The sequence below is a fragment of the Perognathus longimembris genome, chromosome 1 (genome assembly GCF_023159225.1).
Source record: "Perognathus longimembris pacificus isolate PPM17 chromosome 1, ASM2315922v1, whole genome shotgun sequence".
Lineage (NCBI taxonomy): Eukaryota > Metazoa > Chordata > Mammalia > Rodentia > Heteromyidae > Perognathus > Perognathus longimembris.
The window spans coordinates 66,622,232-66,631,462 of NC_063161.1; the positions used below are offsets into that span (position 1 = coordinate 66,622,232).

The 9,231-nt window shown below is 47.4% G+C and overlaps 1 pseudogene; it reads left to right on the forward strand.

The window, feature by feature from the left end:
* The first annotated feature begins 7,252 nt into the window (after positions 1-7,252).
* LOC125349727 lies at positions 7,253-7,991 on the forward strand (annotated as a pseudogene).
* Positions 7,992-9,231: the final 1,240 nt, after the last annotated feature.

Genomic DNA, 9,231 nt, shown 5'->3' on the forward strand with positions numbered 1-9,231 from the left:
AGAAATGGTCTTTATCCCTTAAATTATGCCCTTCCTGCCAGGTACCAGTGGCTCACACCTGCAATCCTAGCTACTTGGGAAGCTGAGATCTGAGGATTGGTGTGGTTTACAGTCAGCCTGGAAAGTTCATGAGACTCTGATCTTCAATGAACCACCAAAATGCCAGAAGTAGAGTGTGGCTCAATGGTAGAATGGCTTTGAGTAAAAAAGCCAAGCAAGAGTGTGAAGTTCTGAATTCAAGCCCCAATACCAGCACAAAAGAAAGAAAAGTAAAATACTCAAAATACATCAGTTCTGCTATTATCTAGATGGGTCATGGAGGTTATGCTTCAAATAAGTTGCTTTTACAACGTGATAGCCTTGTACCATATTCTGGGCAAATATGGCCATAATTCACAGGCAGCTGACACATTAATGGGGTCCACTGTGTGGACTCTGTGTCAGGGATCTGACAGAGGGACAGGATTAGTCACTAACATTCAGAATACAGCGACAAAGCCAAACAAGCAGCTTCCACAGATACCTCGCTGAACAAATCCAACTTGAAACCTCTATTTTGATGACCAAAAATGAGGTAAAATATGCCTTTTCTAATGAATTTCCTTTTCTTTCTCTATTCTTTGTGTTGTGTGCATGTGTTTGTGTGCCAGAAATAAGGCTTGAACTTAGGGCTTAGGTACTGTTCCTGAACTTTTTGGCTCAAGGTTAATGCTCTTTCACTTTATTCACAGTTCCACTTCCAGCTTTTTTGGTGGTTAATTGGAGATTAAGAATCTCACAGATTTTCCTTCCTAAGCTGGTTTCAAACCATGATTCTGAGATCTCAGCCTCTTGAGTAGCTGGAATATATGAGCCACTAGCACCTGGCTTCTTTTTCTGTGTATGCCAGTACTGGATATTGAACTCAGGGCCTGGGGTCTGCCCTTCAGCTTTTTCATTCAAGACTGGTGTGCTCTACATATATCTTTTTTGTTGTTGTTAGTCATGAGTCTTGAACTCGTGGGCTAGGCACTGTCATTGAGCTTTTTTACTCAAGGCTAGCATTCTACTACTTGGAGCCACAGCTCCACTTGTGATTTTCTGGTTGTTAATTGGAGATAAGAGTCTCATGGACTTTCTTACTCAACCTGGCTTCCAACCTCAATCCTCAGATCTCAGCCTCCTGAGTAGTTAGGATTACAGGCATGAGCCACTGGTGCCTGACAGCATATTTCTTACTGCAAAACTACAAATGGGCATCTAGCTAGCACAGCAGTCTCCCAGGGGTTTGGTCACTTAGTGTTCACTGTCCCTGAGCAGTGGCCTCTGCTGCTCCATGGAAATCTCTCTACAGCTGAGAACTCTTGCCATTATAACCTAAATAAAAGTCGTGCAGTCCTGGCTTAGCAGCACTTCAAGACCACTCAGCTTCTCAACATCTTTATTTTGTTTTAAATGCTGCATCAGTTATTATGAGTGAAAACTAGCACTTATTTTTAAATGGCAAGGCATTCTAAATGGCTTAAATTGAGGGCAAGTTCAGACATAATAGGTGCTGACTGAAAGTAGGTGCTCCTTTGAATTATTAAGTACTGACTTCCGGTTATGAAAACTGAAGTCAGTCATTGAAAAAAATAAACCTTTTTTCTTTTTTTGGTTGATCATGGTCCTTGTACTAAGAGGTTGTAGGTGCTATCCCTGAGCAATTTTTGCTCAAGGCTAGTGCTCTTCCATCTTGAGCTTCCAGTTTTCTGGTGGTTAATTAGAGATTAGAGTTTCACAGACTTTCCTGTCCTGGCTGGCTTGGGACTATGATCCTCAGATCTCAGCCTCCTGACTAGCTAGGACTATAGGTGTGAGCCATCTGAACCTGGATCTTTTAGGGTTTGGGTTTTTTTTTTTTTTTTTTTTTTTTTTTTTGTGCCCATCCTAGGGCTTAAACTCCAGGACTAGGTGCTGTTCCTGAACTTCTTTTGCTCAAAGCTGGTGCTCTACCAGTTGAGCCACAGCTCTACTTCAAGCTTTTTTGAGAAAACAAAATTGTATAAGGAGCTGGAATTCAGGGCCTAGCAAGCATCCTACCACATAAGCCATACCCCAACGCTCTTTGCTTTAGTCTGTTTTTAGCTAAGAGTCTTGTGCCCTTGCCTGGGCCTGCCTCTGTTGGAGAAGCTTCCTTACTGCTACCTGGGATCACATCACTCCCAGCCTTAACATTTGAATTATGCAAGTCTTGGTGGTATACATCTGTAATCCCAGCACCCAGTAGGATCCTGATAGCCAGCCTGATCTATCAAGGTCTTGTCCACCCATTGATTATACCCTAATTTACAGATTGTGGCAATTTTTCATATTGTTGAGAGTAAAAAATATTGAAATAGCTAGGCATTTGTGGCTCATATCTGTAATCCTAGCTACTGAGGAGGCTGAGATCTGACAATCACAGTTCAGAGTCAGCCTGAGCTTTAGAAAAGTCCAGACTCTTGTCTCCAATTAACTGCAAAAAAAAGTCAGAAGTGGAGCTGTGGCTCACAAGCCTTGAGCATGAAAGCTCAACTTCAGCTGAGGTGGAACCCCAGAAACGGTACAAATTTTTTTTTTAAGGTTTTTAAGGGCTGGGAATATGGCCTAGTGGCAAGACTGCTCGCCTTGTATACATGAAGCCCTGGGTTCGATTCCCCAGCACCACATATATAGAAAACGGCCAGAAGTGGCACTGTGGCTCAAGTGGCAGAGTGCAGGCCTTGAGTCTAAGGCCCAGGACTGGCAAAAAAAAGTTTTTAAATAGCTGGACACCAGTGGCTCGCTCATACCTGTAATCCTAGTTACTCAGGAGGCTGAGATCTGAAGATCCAAGCTTGAAGCCAGCTCAGGCAGGAAAGTAGGTGAGCCTCTAATTAATCACAGAAAAAGCTGGAAATAGTGTTGTGGCTTAAGTGCTAGAGCGCTATTCTTAAGCAAAAGCAGCTCAGGGACAGCACTTGGGCCCACAGTTGAAGCCCCAGGATGGCAGGAAGGAGAGAAGAGAGGAGAGAGAGACCAGCCAGAACAAAAGCACGGAGATTTCACTGCAGCTCATCTATTCTCCAGATGTGAGCAGGTGGTTTCCACAGCATTAACCTGGAACAGGTTAAAAACCTCTAAATCTGGCTTCTGTGGTAATCCTTGCTACTCAAGAGGCTCAAATGGAGTGAGTAGACAAAATTGAGATTCTTAATTCTAACCAGCAAAAGACCAGCAATATGGTTCAAGTACAGTGCCACGCTTGAGAGGAAAAAGTTAAGGGATAGTTCCTAGGCCCTAAATTCAAGCCCCACGGCTAGCACTATTAAAAAAAATCCTTCTTGGGGTCCTGCTGACCATACACACTCGTACACACGTATACGTGTATACACACACACACACAGAGCAGGGCAAAAACATCAACTTCATTCCCGACCCTGTAGTGCCTGGGGCTGTACAGAATTGAATCACAGAACCTCACAGGAAAACAGCTTCCTGCAGATCCAGGGGTGAAAGGACCCAGAGCCCTGGTGGAGCAGGTCTCCCGGCCCCCAGGCAGCCGGCAGGCGGCTCTGCCTCTCCGTGAGCCGCAGAGGGGAGCCGAGCACCACCCGTGTGCCCCTGTCCTTCCAGGTCTCTCCTATCCATCAAGCCGCGGCCCGGCTTCGGTCTTGTTTCGGTGGCTGGCCGGAGACGCGCGTCCCGCCCGCGACCCCGTCGTGCTGTCTGTACCCGCGGGTGCGCGGACCCCAGCCTGTGGCTGGCTGGGTGGCGGTGTCCGGGCTCACGGTGCGGCCCTGCCTTCGTGCTCTAGACACAGCTGCCGTGGGTCGTGGGCGTCCCACGACGAGCGGTGGGGAGGGCTGCGCCCTGGGGTCAGGTAGGGTGGCCTGGCTGAGGCACTGGGGTTGGCTGCGGATTTTGTTTACTGTCGGTCTTTGCTTTTTCTTTTTTTCCTCACCCCTTTTTATCTTCGCGGGAACTGCGGGACTGTGCGGCCGTCAAAAGGGAGGACCTGCGTCCGGGTGGTGCAACCCCACCCCGGAAGCCCGCCCTGCCCCCTTTTCATTGAGAAAAGATGTAGCCGCGTGGCCCGAGCTTACGCAAAGACTCCACCCGACCAGCTCCCGAGTCCGGAGGGCTGTGCTCCCGCGCGCGCCTGCGAGGACCAGTGCGCACGCGCCACCGGCGCAGGGCGTGATGGAGGCACGCCGGGGAGGGGCGTGGCCTGCGCGCAGGGGCGGGGCGGAGGCAAGTAGCGGGGATTCCTTATGGCAGCCGCTTTGGGGACCACTGGACCCTGAATGGGAACGTGGAAGCCCTGCAGGTCTCCAAGCGAAGATCTCTTCCCTTTCTTCGTGAGTGACCGCGGAGGTGCGGGACGCGACAGCCGGCCAATGACGCCGACGGGGCAGGATTCAGAGCGTGGTGTGCGGGCGGCGGGCTCCACAGGTGCCAGTGTTTATGGTTGTCTAATCAACTGCCCCAAATCGTCTCAGCTTCAAAGGACCGGGGCTGAATGTTCTCCCGGGTCCAAGATCGGGCTCCGCTGGGCGCTGCCAGGCGATGGGGGCGGTCCGGTCTGGGAGGCTGCGCGCAGTGGCGGGAGGCACCCGCGCCCTAACCCCCTACAAATAGTAGATGGTGTGGATTAGATCTTGTGGTGTGGCTCTTCTCCCAGGACAACCGAGAACCGTAAAGAGGGGTTCCAGAGAACCCCAGCTTTGGTGTAACCTAAGCGAGAACTGACACCCATCACCTGTGCAGCAGTTGTTTCCCAGCGCCCTGGGGAGGGGGATCACCCTAGGCTGCCTGCACACTACCCACAATGAGAACCGAGGCCTGGAGCCTTGTAGCAAGCTCCTTCTGGGAAGTGGAAGTGGAGAGGGGGTTCCTTGTGAGGCTTGAACTTAGGGTCTGGCACCGTCCCAGAGATTTTTCTCAGGCTAGCACTTTGTCAGTTAAAGGCACAGTTCCATGTCTGGTTTTCTGGTGGTTAACTGGAGCTAAAAGTCTCACAGACTTTCCTGCCCGTCGCTGACATCAAACCTCAATCCTCAGATCTCAGCCTGTTGAGGACCTAGGAGTTCAGGTGTGAGCCACAGGTTCTGGCTTTGTAGCAGGTTCTTAAACTGCGCTCTGTGTGTGTGTGTGTGTGTGTGTGTGTGTGTGTGTGTGTGTACATGTACATGTGTACATGCTGTGTACTGGGGCTTGAACTCATTGTGTGGGCGCTGTCCCTTAGCTTCTTTTTATTCAAGGCTATTCCTCTACCACTTCAGACACAGTTCAACTTTCTACCTTTTTACTGGTTAATTGGAGATAAGCGTCTCAGACTTTCCTGCCTGGGCTGGCTGATCCTCAGGGCTCAGCCTGTTGAGTAGCTAGGATTACAGGCAAGAGCTACCAGTGCCTGGCTAGCAATAACTCTTAATAACAAAGCCCTGACCAATTGTGAAACAATTGGCAAACAAGTTACCAGTATCTGCGGCCATCAGAACACACCTGTAACTGCAGTTGTTTATTGTGCATGCTTCTCCTTCTTCCCCTACTATTCCTCTTTTTTTTGTGCCAGTACTAGGTCCTGAACTCAGACTCTCAGTTGGCTGGTAGGCTCAAGGCTTGTGCTGTACCACTTGAGTCACACCTCCACTTCCAGTTATTTAGTGCCAGTCCTGTGGCTTGAACTAGGGGCGTGGGCACTGCCCTTGACAATTTTTGCTCAAGGCTAGTGCTCTACCACTCAAGCCACAGCTCCACTCCCAGCTTTTTTTTTTTTTTTTTTTTTTTGGCCAGTCGCTGGGCCTTGGACTCAGGGCCTGAGCACTGTCTCTGGCTTCTTCCGGCTCAAGGCTAGCACTCTGCCACCTGAGCCACAGCGCCCCCTCTGGCCATTTTCCATATATGTGGTGCTGGGGAATCGAACCCTGAGCTTCATGTATAGGAGGCAAGCACTCTTGCCACTAGGCCATATTCCCAGCCCTCCACTCCCAGCCTTTTCATGATTTATTGGATATTAGTCTTACAGATTTTCCTTCCTGGGCTGGCTTCAAACTGTGATCCTCACATCTCAGCTTTCTGAGTAGCTAGGATTACAGGTGTGAGCCACTGGTGCCTGGGATTTCTAGTGTTTTGCTGGTTAATTGGATAGAAGAGTCTCTAAGCATTTGTCTGCCCCAACTGGCTTCAAATTTTGATCCTCAGATCTCAGCCTCCAGAATACCTAGGATTACTGGTGTGAGCCACCAACACCCAATTCTTCCTCTTATTTAAACCTAAAACAGACCTCTGAAGAAGATAGGTTGAAATGTCCTTTCCCCTGAGCCTGCCCTTGACAAATTAATGCACTCTCCCTTCTGTGACCTCCAGTACTACTTGTCTTTTTAGTTGGCATATTTTACTTGTTTCTTTATTCGGCTTATTGGAACAAGTAGATGGATCTGACACGTATGAAACTGAGGAGTCTGGACCTGACGCCTGCCACTCTGGCAACAGGCAGACTGCAGCAAGCCAGGTGCAAGGGGCATGTGAGTGCCAGTGAGCTGCCGTGTAACTCGGCATGGTTGAATAGAGTGCTTGTTCTGGGTGGATGTGGCTTCTTGTGTAGCTGTGTAAGGGATCCAGCAGGACTCAAAGTATAAGACTTTAAAAAAAAATAGTGCTGAGGCTGGGAATATGGCCTAGTGGTAGAGTGCTTGCCTCGTATACATGAAGCCCTGGGTTCGATTCCTCAGCACCACATATATAGAAAAAGCCAGAAGGGGCGCTGAGGCTCAAGTGGCAGAGTGCTAGCCTTGAGCAAAAAGAAGCCAGGGACAGTGCTCAGGCCCTGAGTTTGTCCTAGAACTGGCAAATAAGTAAATAGCTCTCCCTCTCTCTGCCCCTGTCTCTCTCCCCCCTCTCCCTCTCTCTCTCTCTCTTTTCCAGTTCAGATCCTCTGTCTTGTAATGGCCTATCTACTCAATTCAGGAGATAAGTGTCCCATGGGAAACCGAGAGTATTAAACAAAGGTTTGAAATCTGAGGATCCTGGTGCAAACCAGCCTGGGTAGGTAAGTCCATGAGACTTTCATCTCTAACCACCAGTAAGCCGAAAGTAATAGAGCTGTAGCCATTAGGAAAACACCTCAAGTTCAAACCTATGACTGGAACTCATGAAAACAAACCTCATCCCACATCCCAGCTCCCATGCCTGGGCTCCTGGTCCTGGCTCTGTGTCCCCGTGGCTGGGTGCACTGCAGGACATCTGAGGAGCAAATGCAGATCTTGAGGATGTTGTGTCTGTGCCCGGCCTGTCCAGGCCTGAGCACTGTCCTGCCCTCCTGGTTTCTGGGTATCTCCCCCTGGCAAATTCCAGCAGGTGCCAGCTTCCACTCCACCTCTTTCTCTGAAGCAGACCTTCCACGGGTCTTGATTACAGGGGGTCTCGGCCAGCTGGGAATGGGGCTTGCCAACCTCCTCAGGAGATGATTTGGGAAGGACAATATGATTTTATCAGACATAAAGAAACCCCCTGCTCAGGTTTTCCACAGTGGCCCGTTTGTCTACGCCGACATCTTGGACTACAAGCACCTTCGTGAGATCGTGGTCAACAACCGCTTCACCTGGCTATTGCACTACAGCGCCTTACTCAGCGCTGTGGGAGAAGCCAACATGTCCCTGGCCAGGGCTGTGAATATAACTGGATTGCATAACATTCTAGACGTGGCAGCAGAACACAATCTATGATTGTTTGTGCCCAGTACAATTGGGGCGTTTGGACCTACCTCTCCCCTGAACCCAACCCCAGACCTCTGTATTCAGAGACCCAGGACCATCTATGGCGTGTCCAAGGTGCACGCAGAGCTCACGGGAGAATATTATCATTACTGGTATGGCCTAGATTTCCGGTGTCTGCAATACCCTGGGATCATTTCAGCCGATTCCCAGCCTGGAGGAGGAATGAGGGACCAGGCAGTTCAGATTTTCCATGCTGCCGCAAAAAGCGGCAAGTTCAAATGTAACAAATGAGGAAATTCTTTCACCCAGAAGTCGGACAGACCTTCATGTTCATCAGAGAACACACAGGAGAGAAACCTTATGAATACAACAAATGTGGACAGACCTTGACATGAATAATAGACTTCACACAGGTGAGAAACCTTGTAAATATAGTCTTTCAACCAAAATTCATACTTTAGCAGGCCTAAGAGAATTCACACATGTGAGAAACGTTAGGAATGTAATAGATGTGGAATGTCTTTCACCTGGAAGAAAACTCAGTTTGCATTGGAGAACCCAAACAGGGCAAAAGCCTTGTGAGTGTAAATCCATTTTTTAAAAAAGAACTCTTAAAACAGGCTCAGATTGTGTGGTGAGCATCAACCAGAGTAGAGAGCGCTAACAAAGAATATTGTTCATAAAGTTTACTTGCACGTATGAAAATACAATGTACTTGTTGAAATGGCTTTGAGAGAGCAGGGAGGAGAATAAGAGAGGAAGATGTTGATCAGGATACATTGTTTGCATGTGTATAAATGTCACAACTAATGTACTACTAACATTAGTAACAATAAATAGTCTCTTCAGTTAAAAAAAAAAAAGCCTCCTGGGACAAAGATCTGGACAACTGTGGGGCCAGGACCACATGTTTCATTTACACAGACTTAGATACAAATTATTTTAGATGTCAAGAATTTTTGAAGCATCCTCATTGCTACTTTTGTGACTTGACTGAATCATTTAACATCTTTAAACTTTAGGCTCTATTCTGATAACTGAAAGCACACATGCACACATACATATGGCAACTACATAATAAAACTTAATTATTAATATGGAGAAGATAACATGACATCCTACATAATTTCATAGAAAAGTCCATTCTGTGCATATTAGGTAACATAATGAATTCTACTGAATAATCAACAAAAAATATTGTCTCTAAACATAATTGTCTGCCTACTGAAAAAATAGTCAATATGTTTAATGAAATTAACAGCAAGATAAACTTAGAAATCAGACTACTCAGTAAATTTTTAATTTGTCATTGAAATCAGTTATTTTAGAATATGTCTCTTTCAAAAGTGTTACATTTGATTTTAGATAATCAATCTCTTGTTTAATGTGTACTTAAAGGTAATCTTAATGGCAAAAACAAAAGACATGATAAAATAATGGCATTCACAGGGAAATGTCAGATCTTGAACGAATAATGTTGAGCAAGACAAGCCTACAGCACAGAGGACAAAGGCACATGGTCTCCCTGATA